Source organism: Anolis carolinensis, chromosome 1, assembly GCF_035594765.1.
Source record: "Anolis carolinensis isolate JA03-04 chromosome 1, rAnoCar3.1.pri, whole genome shotgun sequence".
Taxonomy (NCBI): domain Eukaryota; kingdom Metazoa; phylum Chordata; class Lepidosauria; order Squamata; family Dactyloidae; genus Anolis; species Anolis carolinensis.
In genome coordinates this window covers 2,905,933-2,912,049 of record NC_085841.1, presented here as the reverse complement: position 1 = coordinate 2,912,049, position 6,117 = coordinate 2,905,933, and positions in this window count along the sequence as shown.

Sequence of the window (6,117 nt, the reverse complement as noted above, 5' to 3'; positions counted from 1 at the left end):
TTTCTGTTTGATGCTCCAGTGCTGTAATTTTGGGGGGATTTGGGGTTGTGCATCTCTCTATAACCTCCGATGGAATCACAAAAACCCAAAAGGTCATATAGTCTCACAACCTCACAACCTCCGAGGATGCCTGCCACAGATGTGGGCGAAACGTCAGGAGAGAATGCTTCTGGAACATGGCCATACAGCCTGGAAAACACACAACAACCCTGTGATCCTGGCCATGAAAGCTTTCAACAACACATCATATAGTCTGTTGGGTGTCATCCTGGACTCCACAAGTCTCCAGTCCCCAATGAGTAGCTAGACTAAGAAAACAGGATTAGAATGAGGGATTCCTTTCTCTATTCCTCTGCATGCCTTCCTAGAAGGGTTTTTCTGTCTCTACTCCTCTCTTTCTGTTTGCTACTACAGTAGAGTCTCACTAATCCAAGCCTCGCTTATCCAAGCCTCTGGATAATCCAAGCCATTTTTGTAGTCAATGTTTCCAATATATCGTGATATTTTGGTGCTAAATTCGGAAATACAGTAATTACAACATAGCATTACTGCGTATTGAACTACTTTTTCTGTCAAATTTGTTGTATAACATGAAGTTTTGGTGCTTAATTTGTAAAATCATAACCTAATTTGATGTTTAATAGGCTTTTCCTTGATCAGTCCTTATAATCCAAGATATTCGCTTATCCAAGCTTCTGCTGGCCCGTTTAGCTTGGATTAGTGAGACTCTACTGTATCTCCTTCCCCATTTGATTGATGTAACAATGTGATTTCTTTGGGATATGAGGTAACTTCCTATTGCCATCTTGTTTGGTCCTAGTTGTTGCACCCCTAGGCTGCGTAGACACCTTAAAACCACACTGGAGCCTCAGAATAGAAGCAAGGCAAGGTAAAGGTAAAGGTTTCCCCTGACGTTAGGTCCAGTCATGTCTGATTCTGGGGGTTGGTGCTCATCTCCATTTCTAGGCCGAAGAGCCGGCGTTGTCCATAGACACCTCCAAGGTCATGTGGCCGGCATTACTGCATGGAGCGCCGTTACCTTCCCGCCGGAGCAGTACCTATTGATTTACTCAGACTTGCATGTTTTCGAACTGCTAGGTTGGCAGAAGCTGGAGCTAACAGCGGGCGCTCACTCTGCTCCCGGAGCCTCCGGTGGCCTAGGGGATAAAAGCGTCATGACTTGAAGGTTGGGTTGCTGACCTGAAAGCTGCCAGGTTCGAATCCAACCCAGGGAGAGCGTGGATGAGCTCCCTCTGTCAGCTCCAGCTCCATGCGGGGACATGAGAGAAGCCTCCCACAAGGATGGTAAAACATCAAAACATCCGGGCGTCTCCTGGGCAACATCCTTGCAGACAGCCAATTCTCTCACTCCAGAAGCAACTCCGGTTGCTCCTGACACGAAAAAAAACAAACAAAAACAAACTCCGCTCCCGGGATTTGAACCTGCGACCTTTCGGTCTGCAAGTTCAGCAGTTCAGTGCTTTAACACACTTTGCCACCGGGGCTCCTGCATATAAGCAAACAAGCTGTTTACTGAAGGTTATAAGTAAGCACAAGCAAATAAAGTTCAGAGTCAATAAAATGGTTTAAATCCACAAGAGCAATGCACTTAAAATATTAAAGCAAGAGTCTAACAGAGTCACTCAAAAACATAGTCCATACCATATATCGAACTCAGTCCCACGAAAGGCATCAAGAATAGTCCGAACAAGATTCAATTCCAAGGCATGAGACAAACTGGAACCACAGGAAACAAGACTAGAATGCAGGATCAAACTCCAAAGCAATCCAAGGTAATAGAAATCCAAACGGCAAAACCTCCAGAGAAAAAGCCTCCACTGGACTCTCAGGAAGTCTATACTTTGCCATGCTGGAAGAGGTCTCCAGAGGGCATCTAGTCCAACCCTCTTCTGGCCATCCAGTCTTCACCTGTGTAAGTGTTGCTGAGTGTATTCTATTCATGTTAAGAATCATACTAATGTAGTCAAAGTAAATACAGGTAGTGGATACCTAAAGTAAAATATTCATTGTAATATATACTATCAGTAAATGTAAGAGATTCTAGAGGGCTATGATCTACCACTGTTTCTAATCAAATCCAATTTGGATTGATATTAATAAGATACCATAATCCCCTTCTTTGGCAGCTTGCATAACAAGTGCCATTAAAAGTTGTTTATATAGAAGAAATATTACATTACTACCCTGTTTCCCCTAAAATAAGACATCCCCATAAAATAAGACCTAGTAGAGGTTTTGCTGAATTGCTAAATATAAGGCCTCCCCTGAAAGTAAGACCTAGCAAAGTTTGTGTTTGGAAGCATGACGGCCGAACACAACACCAGAGCATGCAGGATTGGTAAATGTATATACCATATAGTGTTGTACATGGAAATAATGGTAGTAACAAGAAATTCTTGATAGGATTCACAGTTTGTCCGGTTATGCTGGTTTGTGATGACAACTACTGTACAGTATATAATAAATGTTCATTTTTTTGTTCAATAATAAATGTGAATTCTTCTTCATGGAAAAATAAGACATCCCCTGAAAATAAGAAAATAGAGCATCTTTGGGAGCAAAAATTAATATAAGACACTGTCTTATTTTCGGGGAAACACGGTAACATAGTATTCACACATTACATACCATACTATCCTTTTTACGTTACATTGTAGTCTATAGACATCTGCGTGTTTTGAGTTTATATTTAGGGTGCATCTGCACTGTAGAACAGAGATTTCCAAACGTTGTGCCGGGCTTGCAGTCCATAGCTGTGTTGCATGAAAAATGCCCTCCACCCCATCCCAATAAAGGCTGCTTGGCAGGAAGACACTGTCAAAGCCTTCCCAACAGACGGCCATGCAGCCTCAGTTCAAAAACATCCAGAGAAAAAGCCCCCACTGGACTCTCAGGAAGTCTATACTTTGCCAGGCTGGAAGAGGTCCCCAGAGGGCATCTAGTCCAACCCTCTTCTATGATTAAGGAAGACACAGTCGAAGCCTTTCCAACAGATGGCCATCCAGTCTCTATTGAAAACCCCGCAAAGAGGTTTAATCCCTACAGGAGTGGAGTGCTAGTGCTGTTCAAGTGTAAGTACTGTTATAACTTTTATTATTTGTACAATTTGTTGATTGAATTGCAGTCATTACCACTAAAATGGACAAGTGGATAACTATGAAAAGAAAATCTCTTGACAACGATGTTTGTCATAAAGCCCATGGAGCAGCTATAGAGGAAACTACACAAATCACAAGTCAGTGAAGTCAGGACCAAAACTTTCACTGTGGGTTTTCTGACGTGACAGTCGATGCCATGTGTGGATGGTTAATGATGCGTCAATGCATATTCTTTCTATGCTCATTATTTATTCAAAAGGTTCTTTTCCCTAAAAAATAATGCAAGTATTTTAAGCAGCCTAGCCAGCAAGATATCAGGAGAAATTCACAAGAATAGAAAATGCAAGATTCCCATGCTCGAACCTGACAAATACAGCTTTTGGTAATGAAAACACTTTGTGCTCGATATTGTGTGTGTGTGTGTGTGTGTGTGTGTGTGTCAGGAGTGACTTGACAAACTGCAAGTTGCTTCTGGTGTGGAAGAATTGGCCATCTGCAAGGACGTTGCCCAGGGGATGCCCGGATGTTTGATGTCTTACCATCCTTGTGGGAGGCTTTTCTCATGTGCCCGCATGGGGAGCTGGAGCTGACAGAGGGAGCTTACCCACTCTCCCCGATTCGGTCCACCGACCTGTTGGTCTGCCGTCCAGCCGGCACAAGAGTTTAACCCCCTGCGCCACCGGGGACTCCTTAAGTAATGAAACAGAACAACTCTCACATGGGCAGGAGTCACATTTGATGCGCAATGGATTAGAATAATCTACTTTGAATTCATATAAGTGTCCAACTTCATTGCAATGTGCATTTGGTGAGAATCTGCAAGACTCATATCCTGTCCCTTTGTGGTCATTTTCTTGATTATCTTTGTTTTGATTTTTTTTAAATTTACAAACATATTGACTTACCTATGGAAGTCATAATTGTGAGCAAACTACCACTAGATGGCAAGAAAGGCCCACAAATGATCAGGTTTTGCAAGGCTCCAGTGTGGAAAGAAAAAGGCCGTTGATGCCTATTGGTGCATCTATAGATCAGGCATGGGCCAACTTGGGCCCTCCGGGTGTTTTGGACTTCAACTCCCACAATTCCTAACAGCCTACCGGCTGTTAGGAATTATGGGAGTTGAAGTCCAAAACACCCGGAGGGCCCAAGTTGGCCCATGCCTGATTTATAGATTCAATGCAATCTGATCCCACTTTAATCGCCATGGAGTTAAATGCTGGGGGCTGTAGTTTGATGAGGCACCAGACTCTTTGGCAGAGAGGACTAAAGACCATAACTCCCAAAATCAAAACACCACATTGGCTCTCCCCTTGTTTTAAATCACTTCCTGGGATGCATAGGCACTGTTGAATGAATATAGTTTGATGCCACTTTAGCTGCCCTGGCTCAATGTGATGGAATCCTTGGCCACATTGGATAGAACCATGGCAGATGACCTATGGCAATTAAAGTGGTGTCAAGACGCATTCATTCAACAGTGTAGACCAGGCACGGGAAAACTTGGACCCTCCAGGTCTTTTGGACTTCAACTCCCACAATTCCTAACCTGTTACGAATTGTGGGAATTGAAGTCTAAAACACCTGGAGGGCCCAAGTTGGCCTATGTCTTCTCTGTTCCTGCCTAAACATGCCAGCAAGTTTAGAATCATCTTTAGTCCAAAACTGAAGATCTCTTGTGTTGTCGAAGGCTTTCATGGCCGGGATCACAGGGTTGTTGTATGTCTTTCGGGCTGTGTGGCCATGTTCCAGAAGCATTCTCTCCTGACGTTTCGCCCACATCTATGGCAGGCGTCCTCAGAGGTTGTGAGGATGCCTGCCATACAACAATCCTGAAAATCTCTTCTTACTTAACTACATATACTCATTTCTAAACAGATTCTGTTCCTTAACCCTACCCAATTGCCATAACTAATAATAATATAGCTCTCTCCCTGTTCCAAATACAGTAGAGTCTCACTTATCCAACACTCGCTTATCCAACGTTCTGGATTATCCAACACATTTTTGAAGCCAATGTTTTCAATACATCGTGATATTTTGGTGCTAAATTCGTAATTACAGTAATTACTACATAGCATTACTGTGTATTGAAATACTTTTTCTGTTAAATTTGTTGTATAACATGATGTTTTGGTGCTTAATTTGTAAAATCATAACCTAATTTGATGTTTAATAGGCTTTTCCTTAATCTCTCCTTATTATCCAACATATTCGCTTATCCAACGTTCTGCCGGCCCCGTTTATGTTGGATAAGTGAGACTCTACTGTATATGCAAAAGAGGGCGGTTCTTTTATTCCCATTGCAATGCGGTTCCTCTTGCATGCCAGAAGATGGCACTGTGGGATAATCCATAGAGTTTAAGTTCAATAATAATAATCTATATATATATAAGGGTAATGAAATTTCGGCCTAGGACAAAACAACAAAACTACACATCCCAGAAACACTAAACTTGGCAGTACAACCCCTCATCCATGCCTCTACGGTCATACAACAAAAAGAAAAGAAAAAGAAAGTCCTAATTAGAGGGAGAGGAATAATTGTTTTTATCCAATTGCTGCCAGTTAGAAGGCTAAGCTCCACCCACTTGGTCTCCTAGTAATCCTCTCAGCCCAGGGGACAGACAGAGTTAGGCCTCACTTAGGCCTCTTCCACACTGCCTATAAAATACAGATTATCTGATTTTAACTGGATTATATGGCAGTGCAGACTCAAGGCCCTTCCACACAGCTATATAACCCATTTATATTATCTGCTTTGCACTGGATTATCTTGACTCCATACTGCCATATAATCCACTTCAGTGTGCATTTTATACAGCTGAGTAGAAGGGGCCTCATATAATCCAGTTCTAAGCAGATAATATAAGATACTTTATTTCCCATACTACCACAGCAACGCGTGGCCGGGCACAGCTAGTAGTTAATGTATAATTTCTCCATACCTCACAACCTCTGAGGATGCCTGCCATAGATGTGGGTGAAACACTTCTAG